Source organism: Neofelis nebulosa, chromosome 16 (genome assembly GCF_028018385.1).
Source record: "Neofelis nebulosa isolate mNeoNeb1 chromosome 16, mNeoNeb1.pri, whole genome shotgun sequence".
Lineage (NCBI taxonomy): Eukaryota > Metazoa > Chordata > Mammalia > Carnivora > Felidae > Neofelis > Neofelis nebulosa.
Genome location: NC_080797.1, coordinates 23,626,186 through 23,644,469, shown reverse-complemented (window position 1 = coordinate 23,644,469; position 18,284 = coordinate 23,626,186). Strand labels below are relative to the sequence as shown.

The 18,284-nt window shown below is 41.3% G+C and overlaps 1 protein-coding gene across 3 annotated transcripts in view; it reads left to right on the top strand.

Annotated features, from left to right (window-relative positions):
* Window positions 1-18,284, top strand: part of KCNJ16 (potassium inwardly rectifying channel subfamily J member 16) — an 85,554-nt gene that overhangs the window by 16,107 nt on the left and 51,163 nt on the right. Inside the window, exon 1 of one of the 3 annotated variants that reach the window (XM_058702735.1) lies at window positions 14,336-14,417. The exons of 1 other annotated variant lie outside the window; for it this stretch is intronic. The gene's annotated coding sequence lies outside the window, so the exon portion shown is untranslated. Of the gene's footprint in view, window positions 1-14,335; window positions 14,418-18,284 lie in introns of those variants that run through there. One more of the 3 variants, XM_058702738.1, reaches the window with a different exon arrangement.

Genomic DNA, 18,284 nt, shown 5'->3' with positions numbered 1-18,284 from the left:
CACCTGCAGTCACCTCCATGTACCACATGTGTTAGGAGCTCATCCACCCACCCCTGATATTATAACTTCCCATCAGATTTCAGATAATCTTCCTTCTACCACTTTGCAGTAACTCACAAGCTGTAAACACTTCTTCTGATGCCCACATCCACCAGTCAACCTCAGGCCTTTCTCAAGACAAAGTGCCATATTTCCTGTAGTATTTATGCATTCCTTACTACTGACCAAGTGCAAAACTGTTCCACCCCTTGTGTTAGGGTCCTATTTTCTTTTTAAATTTCTTTTTTGAATGTATTGTTGACAAAACCTTGGAGTATTATGCACCCCCCTGCCACTTTCCCTGTAAGTCCTTTTCTTTTTCTTTTTTTCCTAGATCATGCATAGCATGGTGATTTTTAAGAAATAATAGCAGAACTATTATGTCGAAGAGAACTCATGGGTGATGGAAATGGGGGTGAGGCAGAAAACACTTCAATGTGCCAGGACTCTGTGTCCCAAAGGTGCTATTTTCTATGGAATACGATCTGCTCGCTACCCTCACTACATTAGTCAGAAAACCTAAACATGTCACTTTGTTTTCACTTGCAAATTTGCCCTCTGGTCATTTTATTCCTAATGCTCCCGTGACTTCATTTACCTAAGATAACCTAACCAGTTGGCAGTATCTCACGCCCTGAGATGGGTTTTCCAAAGACCAAATGGACCATTTTCTTGTCCTTTCAAAGAGAGCCACACAGGAAGGAAAACAAGAAATTCAACTTTTAAGCTGGGCTATTCATGGCCTTTGCTAAATCCTGGCAAAGAGTCACAGTTTTTCATTACGATTCATCTCACTGATTTCCTAATGGAATGAACTGGCCTTTTCATTAAGGCCATTGGAGAGTGAAGTTGGGTTACCCAAGTCATTAAGTGTTGTTATCTGATGAGTGAAAAATGGATTACTTTTCAATATGCATTTGGGGATCCCTGTGTTTTCTTTCACTGGGTTCTATTTTGTGAAAATTGGTTCAAGGGGAAGGAGAAGGTCAATGTTGCATATTCTCCCATGCTGGAACAATGTATGCCTTTCTGCTCTGTGGGCAGTAGAAATAAAATAGATGGGTTCGGTAATCGGAAATGTAGTGCTAACATTCTTATTTCCCATTTTTAAGAGAGCCTAGCCATCTCACCCACTTGAGAACATTCTATTCCCGTAACCAATAGGAATGTTACTTCATTAGTTTCTTAGCTTTTCCATTAAAGCAGACAGACACGCACACACACGTGCACACACAGTGACATTTGTTCCTTCTACCAAACCCCACTTCGTAGAGATATCAGTTTGCATAAGAGAAGAGAACAGATTTATTTAAACCCCATCCTGAATTCACTATTAGGAATATAGCGCTCTCTAACACTGAACTTAATAAAATACGCTGTGGCTAAACCATGTAATTACATCTTTGTTTAACTTTAGTGAAATTCACTGTGAAACACCTTCTGTAATTTACAAATTATTCAAATGAATACTTGGCATGTACTTTTTTTGGGATAATATTAAATATAACCTTAGAAGGTATTCTTTTATCTTATGAAGGTTCTATTTTATCTTACTATAGTTTAAGTCTATAACATAGACTGAACTGTTGCATATCCAGTTCATTATATTATTAAATTTTAGATCAGGAAAAATAGTAGTGGGTTCAGATGGGGATGAGATAGTATATAGGTTATTAGATACAACGTTCAAACATCCTTATTAGAAATAAGCAATCTATGGGGGGACTGGGTGGCTTAGTCAGTTTAGCATTTGACTTTGGCTCAGGTCATGATCTCATGGTTCATGGATTCCAGCCCCACATCAGGCTCTGTGCTGGACAGCTCAGGGCCTGAAGCTTGCTTCAGATTCTGTATTTCCCTCTCTCTGCCCCTCCACTGTTCATGCTCTGTCTCCATCTCTCTCTCTCACTCTCTCTCTCTCTCTCTTTCTCAAAAATAAACATTAAAAAATTTTTAAAAAAGAAATAAACAATCTACCATCTAAGGTATTTTGTGTACATAGTGTTAAATAGGTATTTGGTAATGTGCGGTTTTGGGGTGAGGGAGAGAATTAGCAAACTGCTTTTGAAGCTGTAGATCAGGAAAGGAGAAATTGTGAATACACTTTCTAGAATAATTGTGAGCAAAGGTTTGTCTACCCACTTCTGCTAAGTTTTGGTTCCTTCATTCTTTGTCCTTGTGAGTCAAAGCAATAGCTGAGATGTGAAATATGTTGCTTTCTAAGCTGGATTGTGATTTACAAGGGACTGAAATAACTGGGCATTGTAAATACAGTCAGCCAATTTATTGTAGAAAAAAAAAATTCAAGATCTATTTTATCTTCAAACTGCACAATAGAAATCCACAACCAAATGCAAGATTTCCAAACCGGTGAAATTTGAAAGTAACTCCTTCCATTTCAGCCTTCACTAGGTAGATCTCTATTTTATATAGTATTAGCAACCTGTGGAGATGGCAATGGGAATAAGAGATATACAGAAAGGTACAGAGATTTTCCGTTTTGAAGAGTAGGCATTGCTGGGAACATTTACATGTGAGCAATAGCAAATAACTTGGAAGATTATAGAAGTGTGAATATAATCTTTTGATGTCAAATCCAGCTCCACTACTTAGGCTAAAACTTTAGGGGCACCTGGGTGGCTCAGTTGGCTGAGCATCTGACTCTTGATTTCTGCTCAGGCCATGATCTCACGGTTCACGGGTTCAAGCCCCCCACATTGGGCTCTGTGCTGATAGCTCGGAGCCTGCTTGGGATCCTTCCTCTCCCTCTCTCTCTCCCCTTCCTGCTCATGCTCTCTCTCTGTCTCTCTGTCTCTCTGTCTCTCTAAATAAGTAACTTAAAAAAAAAAACCCTCCAAATGGCTACTTTGAGTTTAAAAAACAAAAACAGAAGATATGAATCAATCAGTCCTTTCACTTTGTTATAAACAATCTTTTGTTGACTCACTCATTTATTCAGCATGTATTTATTGAGGGCATATTACAGTTTAAATACCGCTGTTAGACATTGACTTTGTAGTATAGAACAATGAAAAAAAAAGCATAATCCCTGTTCTTATTTATGAAGCTTCATTTTAATGTGGACCCAGGGAATAATACAATTGTATACCTAGAAGAAATCCTAGTGATGGTCCAGCTCTTCCTTGCTTACTAGAAAATCACACCTGTGGTTAGTTGTCAATGCAGAGGCAGGTCCCAATTTCCTGACTTTTTCTCTAGTTATGTTGCCCCCACATTGGCTGCTTGTACTGAGTTGATACCACTGAAAAATACTCTTCTCATTAAGAAGTAAGGAATCTTCAGAAAAATTCCTCCCATGTACTCACATAATGAAAACTCAGAATTATCTTTGACTCTTGGGGCACCCGGGTGCCTCAGTTGGTAAAGCGTCTGACTTCAGCTCAGGTCATGATTGCACAGTTGTTGGGTTCTAGCCCCACGTCCGACTCTGTGCTGACAGCTCAGAGCCTGGAGCCTGCTTCAGATTCTGTGTCTCCTCTCTCTCTGCCCTGCCCCCACTCACGCTCTTTCTCTCTCTCTCAAAAATTAAAAAAAACCATTAAAATTTTTTTTAAAAAAAGAATTATCTTTGGCTCTTTTTTCCCATATTGCTTCATTTTATCAGCTGCTAAATAACACAAAGGCATTTTTCTTCCATTTACGTTTGCCCAACTCTCTCTCTACTCACTGACTTCGTCTCTCGTTGATAAGTGACCCCTGTCTTGCTCCTCCCCCTTTTCTTACGCCACCGCCCAGCCCAACTGTCCTTTTCCATCACACTCGTGGGCAGATTCCCGTTCTGACTCTGGCTTCTAGTGGTTCTGCAGTGCATCCCCACCAAACACAGCGTCCTCAGTGGATGAGGAAGTTCCTCCAGGATCTGGCACGGCTTCTTTCAGACTTTGCTTCTGTAGAGGTGCCCCAAACCACATCAACCTGCAACGCTGTTGTTTCGCCAATAGTTTCTCTGTTCTGTCTTTGCTCGTGTTTCCCTTTAGGCTCAGAATCCACGCATACCCTTTCTGACCTCTTGAAAGCCCACTGGCTCCTCATGAAATTACCACTCGCGTGCAGCTTTTGCTGAGCTCTGCCAGTGCATTGGATTGTCCTTACTTTGATCCCATACCAACTGGTTTGTGCTTTTTTTTTTTTTTGAAGTTTATTTATATTTGGGGGGGGGAGGGGCAGAGAGAGAGGGAGACACAGAATCCCAAGCGGGCTCCAGGCTCCGAGCTGTCAGCATAGAGCCTGCTGCGGGGCTCGAACTCACCTAACTGTGAGATCGTGCCTTAGCTGATGTCCGAAGCTCGGCCCACTGAGCCTCCCAGGGTCCCGGGTTTGTGCTTTTAAGCATCCACATTGCTTAAAATCCAGCAGTTTTGCTCTTGACGTTTCCATATGTGTTCTATTTTCCTGCTAGACTAATAACTCCTGCTCATTTGAGTTCATAACTGTAGTGTTATGAACACTACACGCCCATTCTTTGGGACTCAGCAAATGTGTGTTAAATCAAATTTTAAAAATATATAATATTTTATATTTATATATCTGTATATAAATACAGGTAGATTTAAGTCAAATTTTAAAATATATAATATATTATATATAAATATATAAAGATATAGAAATAAAAATATATAGATACGTTTTTATCTATATATAAATATAGATAGATATAAATATCTAGACCTAAATCCTATTCTAGAAGACGAGGATGCTTTCCTATCTTCTCCTTCCCTTCTGCCCTCCTTCCCTGTCTTTTTATCTCTTCTAGAAAAATGCAGAAATTCTAATTCTGTATCTCTTTGATTATATAACAGGTGTAAGACTCAGTGAAAAAATTCAAGGAGTTGTAATTAAAAAAATTTTTTTATCGTTTATTTATTTTTGAGAGAGAGAGAACGTGAGCAGGGGAGGGGCAGAGAGAGGGAGACACAGAACTGGAAGCAGGCTCGAGGCTCCAAGCTGTCAGCACAGAGCCCGACACAGGGCTCCAACTTACGAACTGTGAGATCATGACCTGAGCCGAAGTCAGACGTTTAACCACCTGAGCCACACAGGCGCCCCTCAAGGAGTTGTAACGTAGTGGTCTTTATTTTTTACTATGTGAGCAATCCAAAGGTCCTAGGAATTTGGGCTTACTTAAGGAAATAGGTAAAATAGGCTGAGAGTGGACTTTATCATAGGAATACAAGGTGTAGTATGAAACTCAAAGGAAAGGTGGTCAGGGTTTGAAAGGACCTGGAAGGAGATGGCAGTGAACTTCACATCAGAGTTCTTGGGGAGTCTAGAGCTCAGGCAGGGGCAATCTGCAGCTGACTACTTGAGGCGGGGTGGGAGGTTCCTTACACACAGGAATCATTCTGAGCTGGGTGAAAACACTAAGCACACACTAAATAATCCTACAAAATCTTATGCTAAGATATAAATTTGCCTGATCTATTTGCCTTACATTGGCCTTTAAATTTGTCAAAAAGAGAATCTAAACCTCAGATTTTGAGATTTTCATTATAATTCAGTTGTATTTGCTTATTGTATTAACTTTCTTTCTTTCTTTTTCTATTTATTTATTTTAACTTTTATCCATTCTTGAGAGAGAGAGAGAGAGAGAGAGAGAGAGAGAGAGAGAGAGAGAGAGAGAATCCGAAGCAGGCTCCAGGTTTGGAGCCGTCAGCACAGAGCCCGGTGCGAGGTTTGAACCCATGAATCGTGAGATCATGACCTGAGCCGAAACTGGACACTTAACCGACTGAGCCACCCAGGTGTCCCAGCTGACTTTATTTAGAACTAGAGATGCAAATACTGATCTCTAGCTGCTGTAATTTGAAATGACTTTGCTTTCATCTGGGGCTGCTGCAATTCAGTCCAGGGCTCCTTGTTGATGTCTACACAAGACAATATATTTGTTAAACCAAGGAAAGATTGGCTCGGCTGATACCTAGGCAAAAACAAGTGGTTAAAAGCTCTGGTTCCATAGCCAGACTGTGTGGGTTCATATCTTGGGGCCATTATTGACTAGATGTGGGGCTTTGAGCAGTTAATATAAGAGGCTTGTGCCTTCCTCAGTTCACCCACTGGGTAAGTGAGAAAAAGAAATGGGCAGGGAGAGAGGGAGAGAGAGAATCCCAAGAAGCTTTCCTCCTGAGAGCCTGGAGCCTGATTGGGGCTTGAACTGACCAACCGTGAGATCTTGACCCAAGATGATATCAAGAGTCCGACGCTTAACTGACAGAGCCACCCAGGGGCCCGTTGTTGCTTTTATTTAGATTCTAATTATTATCGCTTCAGTAAAAACAGGCTTGTGGAAATTTTTTTAAAATTTCAGAAAAAAATAATTTCAGAACACAGAGCTGTGTTACTTTTACAGACTTTACCATGTTGCTGTGGACATCACCTTAATCAAATCGTGTCCTTTGAAATGATACCAAGTTACGTGAATATATTTATTTCACATTTTGTACAAATCACCCTTAAGAAACTATAATTTCCTCATTTAAAAAAAAGCACTCATTGGACTATTATGCCTTGTCTTATGAAAATGCTGAACTGGGGGCACCTGGGTGGCTCAGTCGGTTAAGCGTCCGACTTCGTCTCAGGTCATGATCTCACTGTCCGTGAGTTCGAGCCCCGCGTCGGGCTCTGTGCTGACAGCTCAGAGCCTGGAGCCTGCTTCAGATTCTGTGTCTCCCTCTCTCTCTGAACCGCCCCCCCCCCCCCGCCCCGTTCATGCTCTGTCTCTCTCTGTCTCAAAAATAAATAAACATGGGGCGCCTGGGTGGCGCAGTCGGTTAAGCGTCCGACTTCAGCCAGGTCACGATCTCGTGGTCTGTGAGTTCGAGCCCCGCGTCAGGCTCTGGGCTGATGGCTCGGAGCCTGGAGCCTGCTTCCGATTCTGTGTCTCCCTCTCTCTCTGCCCCTCCCCCGTTCATGCTCTGTCTCTCTCTGTCCCAAAAATAAATAAAAAACGTTGAAAAAAAAAAATTAAAAAAAAAAAAATAATAAATAAATAAATAAACATTAAAAAAAATTTTTTAAAGAAAATGCTGAACTGGATTGTTACTTGAAAAAACAAGTTCAAGTTGTCTCTCCTTTTTCTTCTGCTTCATGTTATATACATTCTGGAAGGCGTGGAGCATGGTAAAATGCACAGAGCGCTTTAAACAGAAAAGAAAGGAAGAAATGAAGGGGCGAGGGCAGGAGGGAAGAAGGCATGGAGAGAGGAAGAAGGAAGAGGGAAGAAGGAAGGAAAAATGGAAGGGCAGGAAGGGAGGGAGGAAGGCAGTCTGGCAGGCGAGATAGTTGAGCAGAGACTTATTTCAGAAGTCAAAGTTGTAGCTCTCTTTACACTATGAGGCATTTTGATTTGTGGTTTGTGGGAACTTTATCTCTACAAAAGGAAGAACCCCTTTTGCATAAGCAAAGGAATCCCATTTCAGTTCTATTCCCCTTGGAGTTTCAAGAGCTCTCTAATTCTCCCTCCTCCAATTACAAACATCACCGCAGTCAGGCTTTTCATCGGCGCAGAAGAAGTTAAAAGACACGCGAGGCTGGTAGACAAAACAAGAAGATATACAGACTCACTGGAAACGTCTAGATTTTGAAAAGTACCTGATGTGGAAAAAAAAATTAAAAGGGACATCGGAATGGAAAATTTCTTTGCTGGCTTCCTGTTCTCCTTCCTGCTAAGGTGGGATTAGTTACCAGCTGTCAAAGGAAATATCACTTGTAATTCTTATTTTGGGGGGAAGGAAAGCATTAGGGGAAAAAAAATGTCTTGGAAGGGAATGAGACAACAAGAACCTTCCTCCTTATAATTCATTCCTGAAGTTTGACAGAGGACAAAAGGGCACAGGGAGAGCGGGATTGGAGTTCGCCTCCAGTAGGAAAAGCGAAGATGTGAAGTCATTCTGCAGGTAAAGGAGACTCCCTCAAATATTTCCTAATGAAGTGATCGGTGCGGTAAGGAAGTTAGGGGATTTGGAGCTTGAAGCATTCAGGTAATTATCTCAAATCTCTCCTTGGATAGACCAAGACAAAATTAGTAAGAGCAAAATTGCCTCTGAAATGAAGGCGCCTTCTGAAATCCGTTCAGCCTCCTCTGATGCAGCTCTCATTCCCTCGGAAGGCATGCTTCCGTGAGGACAGCCACAGCCTCTCAACGCACAAGCCCACAGGATTCTTGCACGGGATTAGGATCTACCTAATGTTTGGGCACACCTTCAAATGTGGCATCACATCTGCGCTTGCTTGACAGTTTATAAAGCTCTCTCCGGGCGTGGTTTCAGCTAATGCCCACAGCGTGGTATAAACCATACCCGTAAATGTGGGTGTGACTGGGGAGTACTGGGGGGCTGACACCCACGCTCCCGAAGGCCTGGTTCACTTGCATATCCTTGGATGTTGGGAATTCCAAGGTTAGGAATGCATTCTTTTCCATTAAGACAAGAGCTCCTTGACCAAGGTTAAAAAACATGGTTCAAAATTGCTAATACAATTTGAATCTCAATTTTATCTTAAAACAATACGGGAGAAGAAGGCAAATCATTTCACCAAAGGACACTGAGGCTCCTGAGTGATTTTGATTGCTTTCTTTGCACTTTTACTCATATTATCTCCGATAAACATATGTAACTTAAACAGCCAGGAGAGATTTTTTAAAGGCATTTGTCCCATTTCTCCCTGTTCCCGCCCCTCAGAAGGATAATGCAGCTTTTTTTTTAACGTTTATTTATTTTTGAGAGAGAGAGAGAGCAAGCAGGGGAGGGGCAGAGAGAGAGAAGGAGACACAGAATCTGAAGCAGGCTCCAGGTTCCGAGTGGTCAGCACATAGCCCCAAGCGGGGCTTGAACCCACCAACTGTGACATCATGACCTGAGCTGAAGTCGGATACTTTACCGACTGAGGCACCCGGGCGCCCCAGGATAATGCAGCTTTTAACCTGTTTGCATGATTCAGTGTATCAAGCCCTTTTGATGCAGTTAACGTCATCAGTTTTATTTAAATCATTTGTGGAAATAGGGTCCATCATCTTCTAAAAATGCTGAACTGGATTGCTCCTTAAGAGCAAATTCAGGTTAACTCTTTTTTCCCCCCTTGTCCTCTGCCTCTTAGCATGTTTATTCTGGAGGGCTTGGAACACAGTACGTCAGACTCCTGCAAGTGACATATGAGACACATGGAATAAAAATTTGAGAGTTGGGACGACGCACTTTTCTAGGAATGATGATGGTAGGTAGAGTCTCTGGACAGCATGTGGCCTTGGGCTTCTGAACAGGTGGGAAATGGACAAGGAATGACTGGGAAGCTCGTAAGACCTGGTAAGTGTCAACAAACAGATAAGGCATACTTGTTTAAGAAAAGCATTCATTGTTCACCATGTACTGTGTCACGGCTTTCTGCTAGATATTTTGTTGGATTGAAAGGTGGATAAGGTGCCTGGGTGGCTTCATCGGCTGAGCGTCAGACCCTTGATTTCAGCTCAAGTCATGATCCCAGAGTCACGAGATTGAGCCCTGCGTTGGGCTCCATGCTGAGTGTGGAGTCTGCTTAAGATTTTCTCTCTTGAGTCGCCTGGGTGGCTCAGTCGGTTAAACCTCCCAACTCTTAGGTCATGTTCTCAAGGTTTGTGAATTTGAGCCCCACTTTGGGCTCTGTACTGATAGTCTGCAGCCTGCTTGGGATTCTCTCTCTCTCCCTCTGCCTCCTCTGCTTGTCTCTCTCACTCAGGCTCTCTTTTTCTAAAATAAAAATAATTAAAAAATAATAAAACAAAGATGGATAAGACTCAGTCAGTCCTTACCCACAAGTATTTAAAATTCAGTAAATGAAATGAGGGGTGCAGCAAAGGACTGTAATATATAAATTGAAGGGGACAGTGCCTTTAAAAAGTTTGTTCTTTCTTTAAAAGTTTGCGCCTGGGTGGCTCAGTCGGTTAAATGGCCGACTTTAGCTCAGGGCGTGATCTCACAGTCTGTGGGTTCGAGCCCCACATGGGGTTCTGTGCTGACAGCTCAGAGCCTGGAGTCTGCTTCAGTTTCTGTGCCTCCCTCTCTCTCTGCCCCTCCCCTGCTCATGCTCTGTCTCTCTCTGTCTCTCTGTCTCTCTCTTTCAAAAATGAATAAACGTTGAACAAAGTTTGTTCTTTCTTAAAATTATTTTTAAAATAAATTATAAGTTGATGTTTACAGTAAGCAGAGGAAGAGTTGGTAAAAGGAAACTTGAAGGAAAGATAGGATTTTTTAAAAAGATTTTTATCCCTTTACAGCAGTTGTAGGTTTATAGTAAAATTGAGAGAAGGTACAGATTTCTCATCTAGTCCCTGCCCCCACACATACATAACTTCCTCCATCACCAGATCACTCACCAGAATAGTTCATTTATTTTTTAATCAAGAAGGAACCTACACTGACACATCATAGTCACCCAACATCCATAGTTTAACTTAGGGTTCATTCTTGGTGTTGTTTATTCTATGAGTTTGGACAAATGCATAATGACATGTATTCTTCATTATGAAACCATATAGAGTGTTTTCACTGCTTTAAAAGTTCTCTGTGGTCTGCCTATTCGTGTGTCCATGCTACTGTCCCCTAAATCTTGCTGCTATCTCCATAGTTTTGCCTTTTCCAGAATGTCACATAGTTGGAATCATACAGTGTGGAGCCTTTTCAGACTGGCTTCTTTCACTTAGTAATATGCATTTAAATTTTCTTCATGCTTTATTTTTTTATTTTAATTTTTTTAAGTTTACTTATTTGTTTTGAGAGAGAGAGAGAGAGAGAGAGAGAGAGAGAGAGAGAGAGAATGCATGCACAAACAGGGGAGGGGCAGAGAGGGAGAGGGAGACAGAGAATCCCAAGCTGACTTCGCGTTGAACTCTCATGAACTGTGAGATCATGACCTGAGCCGATATCAAGATTCGCAGGCTTAACTGACAGAGCCCCCCAGATGCCCCAGTTCTTCCATTCTTTAACCACAGTTTACTTATCCATTCACCAACTAAAGAACATTGTGGTTGCTTCCAAGTTTTGACAACTATGAATAAAGCTGCTCTAAATGCCAATGTGTAGGTTTTTGTGGAAGTGTAAGTTTTTAGCTCTTTTGAGTAAAGATCCAGGGACATAATTGCTGGATTGTACAAAAGACAGATAAGATTTTAACTTATAGAGTTGATTTGGAGTTAACCATGTATTAATCATTAATCAGAAAAGAGGAACATTGTCATTGGAGACTAGGGAATTGTACAGTTTAGCTAGCTCAGAGATTGGCAAACATTTTTCTGTAAAGGGCCAGAAACTGTATTTTAGTTTTTGAGGGCTGCATGGGCTCTGTTGAGGCTCTGAGGGACTGGACTCTACTATTGGAGAGTAAAAGAAGCCTAGACAATACGTAAATGAATATGTGGCTGTATTCCAATGACTATTTACGGATACTGAAATTTGAATTTCATATAATTTTCAAACATCACAAAATATTCTTCTTCTTTTAATTTCCCCCTCACCATTTAAACATGTAAAAATTATTCTTAGCTTGCAGGCCTTACAAAAACAGGCATCAGGCTGACCAAACAAAAACAATTTGCCAATGAGAGAGCTAGATTAGTAATACCTCAATTCTACATAGTAAACAGCCTCTTCGTATAATCTAACTTCTTTTTTTTAAGGTTTATTTATTTATTTTGTCAGAGAGACAAAGAGAGAGAGTAGGGGAGAGGCAGAGAGAGAGAGAAAGAAAGAGTCCCAAGCAGGCTCCGCACTGTCAATGTGGAACCCAACATGGGGCTTGAACTCAGGAACCATGAGATCATGACCTGAGCTGAAGTTGGATGCTTCACTGACTGAGCCACCCAGGTGCCCCTCTAACTTCTCTTTAGACCATTACTAAAATTGTTGAACAACATTCAAGTACATGGTATTGACAAAGAGAATTATGCATCACTTAAAGTTTTTATACTTTATTAATGAATTCTTTCATCATGTTATTACTTGACAAATCTTACAACAACCAGCCCCTTCGATTTGCCTCAGTGTCTCTCTCTGTTTCAGGGAGGATTACAGTTCACCAAAGCTGACCTTCAGTGAAGTTCATTTTCAGTTAAGGTGGATGTAGGAGGCATAGACATGCAACCAAAAAGCCAACCCAGATATCATTTTCATCTGGCTTTAGAAAGTGTTTTTCTAGTTACATGTGAGTATGGGTGTGTCTGATGTTCTGGGAATTTACTTCAAACAAAGGAATGAAGCCACGCTGTGATTTTCTGACTCAGTTGGAGTTGGGAAACCATCCAATTTCTCTATCTTGCCTTCTGTCCTGCTCTTCTCTGCAGTCTTTTTTAGGCTGTGTTTAGATGTCTCATCTTCTTAGATCAATCCAAACATTCACCCAAACAAAGCCACCTTTCCTGAAATGGTCATTGCAGAGCAGAGGGTGTTATGTGTATCATGCTGTTCTTGTAAAAGTCCTTTCAGATGGAATGCTAACAAAGGGAGCTCAGCTTTCAAACAAGGAAGGAGGTAAGCAGAGTAAGTGATAAAATACTCACCGAATGACCAAGTCAGACTTACTATGGCTAAACCACAATGGAAGTGGCCTCGATTAGTATGGAAATGTCCTATTTCCCCTAGCATTCAAATTGCTTTGCAAAAGAGGCAACTTGGTGTCCAATGCCTCTCTAATATTCACTGGTAATTGAAAAGATAGGTCCCTTAGAGGATTCACTCTTCTGCCTGGTTCTGTGCAGCAGATTGCAAATTAAGTGCTCCTATCAGGATCCTCAGGTCAAGATCTAAGGTAGGTCTTCTATTTATTTTTATTATCTTCATCTTACAGATGAGACAAGTGGGATACAGAGAGGGAAAGTAGTTCCCAAGATCACAAAGCTAGTAACTGACAGCAATAACATTAAAATCCATATCTTATGTCCCTCAAGTGTTTCCGCTTTTAGAAATGGAAACAGGGGCACCTGGGTGGCTCAGTCGGTTAAGCATCTGACTCTGGATTTTGGCTCAGGTCCTGATCTCACAGTTTGTGAGTTCGAGCCTTGCATTGGCTCTAGGCTGGCAGTGTGGAGGCTGGTCAGGATTCTCTCTCTCTCTCTCTCTCTCTCTCTCTGTCTCTTTTTGTCTCTCTCTTCTCCTCTCTCTCTCTCTCTGTCTGCCCCTCCCCAGCTCTCGCTCTCTCTCAAAGAATAAATAAACGTTAAATAAATTAATAAATAAATATGGAAACAAAAACCAAACAAGCTCAAAGTGGCAACTGTGGTCAGACCCCAGAAATGGCCCCTTAAATTTGGAGGGCTAACCAAACTGGATGGGGCCTCCTAGATCCCCTAGCTACTGATGCTCTTCAGAGCAAAGAAATATATTAATTCCTCGTCTACACAATCTTCCTTTTGAGCTCTCGTCGGCATAACTCTCTCAGGTTTGCAAGAGCTTAAGATGTTATTTCTTTAGTTTCTTGTGGCTTCCTTTCACATTTTTCTTGACCTTTCTCCTGACTCTACCCTTTTAAAGCCACCTCTTCACTTATTCGATTTTCTGACTTATGGTCAGCCAACCTGACCACATGACCACTCGCCATTTCATTTAATGTCTTAGGATCTGTTGCTGGGACAGAGTAACTATCAGACTGAACCTTGTGCATTGACCCACAGCTTGTGTTTTTTATTAATCGTTTCTGTCCTAAGCTCTGATCCTTGGTTTTGGGGGAGGGAACACCCTCTGGCTTCAATCTCTGTCTTCCATTTATCAGGGCTCATTCAACTGGTTCTTTGGAACCATGCTGCACATGCTCATGCTGGTTCTTTGGAATCGTGCTGCACGTGGTAACTAATCATTAAAGGAATGAATGGATGCTTAGCTATTTTTAACTGTCCTGTCTCAGTTTTCATTGGCATTTGATCTCAACCCTCACCTACTAAGAGGTAGACAAAGAGTTCTGGTAACAACTTTCTTTGTTCTTCTCCCCCTCCGGGCAGGAGCGTTTCCATAGGTTAGGTCTCAACAACCCTGTTTGTAAATATTTGTCGAACGTATTTCTGGCCCAGGAAATTCTTCCTCCTTTATATCCCTGACCTCATGAAAACTTAGTCAGGGTATGCTTGAATGCCCTTCACGCTGTACCTCCCCCAGAGGGACAGGGGTGGTGAGGTAACTAACCTCTGTCTCAGCTGACTGGCTATCACCTGCTTTATAAGATGCCAAGGGCTACCTATGTCGATTCTCAGGTGGAATTGTAGGAACAAACCTGTGTCAATGGTTAACTCAGGTTCTTGGTGTCTGGAGTTTTTCTTTCCTTTATTATTAACTAAAGGACATTTTTACCGTTGCTCAGCTGGGAGCACCCAGCTCGTAGATCCTCTGTGGGGACAGTGAATAAAGGTAAGCATTTGCTCAGTTTTTGTTATTATACAAAGTCATTCAGCCTATGCTTTGCTCATGCTGGCTTCTGTATGGGGCAAGCAATGCTCCATGCCCAGCAATGTCAATGTCAATGTTGAGTTAAATGCAATTAAGATAATTTGTTTTCCTATGCAAGTGCTTTAATAAGTAGGAGTCATTGTGTCATATTCTTTGAGTTCTTTTGAGGCTTTGGTCAAAAATACTCTCAAACTGGTCTTTACAGGGTTTATTAAACAGCTTTTACGTGACACTATACATGTATATATCTAAAAGGGACTTTATCATATTCCATATTCAATACCAGATGGAGAATTCTATAATTTCTTTCAAAAGCAAATGATTGCATCCTGTGCAAAAGTATATACATTTATGGAGAGATAGCTTCCAACATTGAAATGTGCTTTTACACACCCCCTCAAAAAGCTTAAAGAAAAATAGGTTAATTTTTTCTGAGAACTGTAAATAATGATATGAGAGGAAACAAAAACATGCATGCTGAGACTTATTTTAAAATCCTCCTTTTTGCCAATTGCTTGTGTGAAGCCAATTTTTTTGAAGTAAGCTCTGTGCCCAGTGTGGGGCTTGAATTCATGACCCTGAGATCAAGGGTAGCAAGTTTTACACACTGAAAGGCTAGGCGACCATTTTTAGGTTCCTTTCAACATAAATTAGAAATAGAGAATTTTCTGTTGTCGTGTTTACTGTCGTCTCTCTAAAGCTTCCCGCCCCTCTCCTTGTGCATTAAAATCTTAGACAGTTGTGTCGCTGAGCATTTATTTAGAGACGTGTGGACATTGATCTTTGTCCTCTGGATACTACGAATTCTCTATCGCATATAAGCGAACTGTTTCTGTTGGTGGTGGATACGGGTGGTCGGCAAGAACTTTTCTACCAAACAGGTGGATTTTGATCCGGTGCATCAAACTCTTAGATGGTCATGGGAACTGAAAGGTCCTTGGGGAAATAGAACTGGAGTATTTCTGCTGAATACTGTTACAGCTGGTAAAGAGTCAGAATAATGTGTTTTTGCCACTTTACTTTGGAAGTTGCAGGCCAACCACTCCCTGTGTCAGATTTTAACCAGTAGAGTCGTATGAAGAACCTAAAGCACAGCTGGTTTGCAGAATGCCATTTAAGAAGTTCTTGAAATGAAGCCAGATCATTTAAAAGTGAACAGGGTCCAGAGTTCAAGTGCATTCAAATCAGCAGAAGGAGAGAAAGAGGGAGGAAGGGAGACAGACAGATACAGAGATAGTGAAAGAGAAGGAGGAAGATACAGTGAGGGAATGAAAGTAACTGGTAGATGTAACTCCTGCTTGTGATTATTTTTAGAACATGAGAAGTGTGGTAAATCCAAGGCATTAGTCTCACACAAAACAAGACCAGGACCACATTTGAAACCGGAAGAAAAGACCCCAGTGGGAGGGGTACTCAGTATACTATTTTAACGCACTTTCCTAAGTAAGCATATTTCGACTTGCAAGAGAACAAGAATCTTCAAGGACATTGAAAACGATGTGTCTTCCATTATACATATACACACATTCTACATATGTATGTATAGATGTATACTCCCATGCATATGTATACATAGTATACATACATATACTATCCATTATACATAGTGGTGAGTCCAAGTGAAGGCTTGGATATCAACTAGTTGAGAATTAGAAATCGACCAAAAGCGTAATTTTGGGGAAAACGATAGACATAAACGGTATGTAGAGTAAATATTTGGTATCAAAACAACCCATATATGTAGGTGAACCTCTTTTGAATCTGTAAAACTCATCATCTGAACAAACTGTGCAGCTTTTGTCCCTTATGAATGTATCATCAAATATCCTACGCTACTTTCCTGTTCTAGGAATGCTGGCCCTCGAACCTAACTTTAGGCATAATGTGTCTACTTCACATTACCACACAGTACCCTACCTTTTCTAATCCCAATGATATTGAGAGCCAATAGGCTTGATACAAAGGACAAAGAGGAAATGCCCCCAAAAGATCTCTCATATGTGTTCATTGGTGTGGATGTATCTGAGGACACACAGGTTGCCAATAGCCTCTTCCTATGAACCCGTGAGTGATGTTTTGTCCGTGGATATTGGTTTTAACAAACCAAGTGGGAGCCTATCATCATAGCTCCATTACTCTATGTGACTGAAGGCTTAGCCCTTAAGAATCTACCCTGATTCTTTTTATAAAGTGGCGCCTGGCACTGCTCTTCTTTTCTAGGCACACAAAATAACGTCACATTGGTAAAAACAGTTCTTCCAGAATGGAGGAAATTTTATCTGCTTTTTCCACGAGTAAATTGTTTTTCTTTTTGGGGGGATAATGGGAAAGAAATAAGTTAATTTTCTTTGGAGGGGAATGACCTACGTTTTGTTTGTGGAAAAGGAAATTCCAGAATTCTCCCTCTCTCTTTTTCTTTTCTTCTCTTTTTTCTACCATCATAGTCTGAACCCCTTAGCCCCTGTGAGACACTGACATCGAGATGATGGGTCATCCTGTCATTTCCCTGATTTGCTTAGTGCTGCACTTAGTAAGAGGTGTTTTTCTCTGATTTATTCATTGATTGATTCTCTCAGCAAATATTTAGTAAGTGACAAAACAGTCCTAAAGCCTAAGCGTTGCGTGGGAGATTGTTTATTGCAGTGAAACCACTTTCTTTGGGAATTTAAGACAAGTGAAGGAGGAAAAACAGATGATTTGTCGATGCATAATAGGTCATGCAGTCAACAAAAATGTATTGACTGACTACTCTGTGCCAGGCGCATTGATTAGACATATACTGATGAAAAGGACATTCCGATGAAAAGAAAAACACAAAAATTCCTACCTTTATGAGTCTCACATTTTAGTAGATGTTGGGGGAGACTATTGATAAGTAAAATTAAAATCATGTTAGTGACGATAAGCAGTACAGAGGAAAACATGATGGATGAAGGAATTACTGGGGAACGATGGTGGAGGAGTGAGAATATTGTATTTGTTATCTATTGCCGTGTAACAAATTTCCCCCACAACTGTGTCTCAGAGCAACAATCATTTGTCATCTCCCAACTTTCTAGGTCAGGAATCCAGGTTGATCTGGGTCCTCTGGAACACATGCTGCAGTCAAAGTGTCTATTGGGACTAACCATCTCAAGCCTTGCATGGGGGAAGATTCTCTTCCAAGCTCAATCACATGGTACTTGGCAGGATTGGTTCTTTTGGGGGAGTTGGAGGGGGGGGGCCTCCGTTCTCCACCAGTTGTTGGCGAGAGTCCTTCCTGAGTTCCTTGCCATGTGGGCCTCTCCATAAAATATCCAAAACATGGCAGCTGGTTTCCATTAGAGCAAGCAGCAAGTAAACAAGACAGAGACAGAGTCTTTTTCAAACCTAATCTTGAAAGTGACATCCCTTCGGTTTGGCCAAATTCTATTTATTAGAAGTGAGTCACTTATTCCAGCCAACACTCAGGGGGAGGGGATTTCACAAGAACATGAACTCCAGGAGGCAGGGATCATAGGGAGCCATCTTCAAACCTGCCTATCACAGGTTTGCATTTTTAAATACAAGTGTCAAGGAGAACTTCACCAAGTAGGTGATATTTGATCAAAGACCTGGAGGTGGTGAGAAAGTGAGCAATATGGATACCTTGGAGAAGAGCAATTCAGGTAAATGGAAGAGCCAGTGCAAGACTCCGAGTGTGCCTGGCACGTCTGAAAGATGGCAAGGAGACCAGCATGGCTGAAGCAAAGTTGCAAGGGGAAGGGTAGTAGTAGATGAGGTCATGGAGATGTGCCAGAATTTTTTTCCAAAATGGAGAGGATTCTGCAAGCTAAGTGTGTCAAGAGA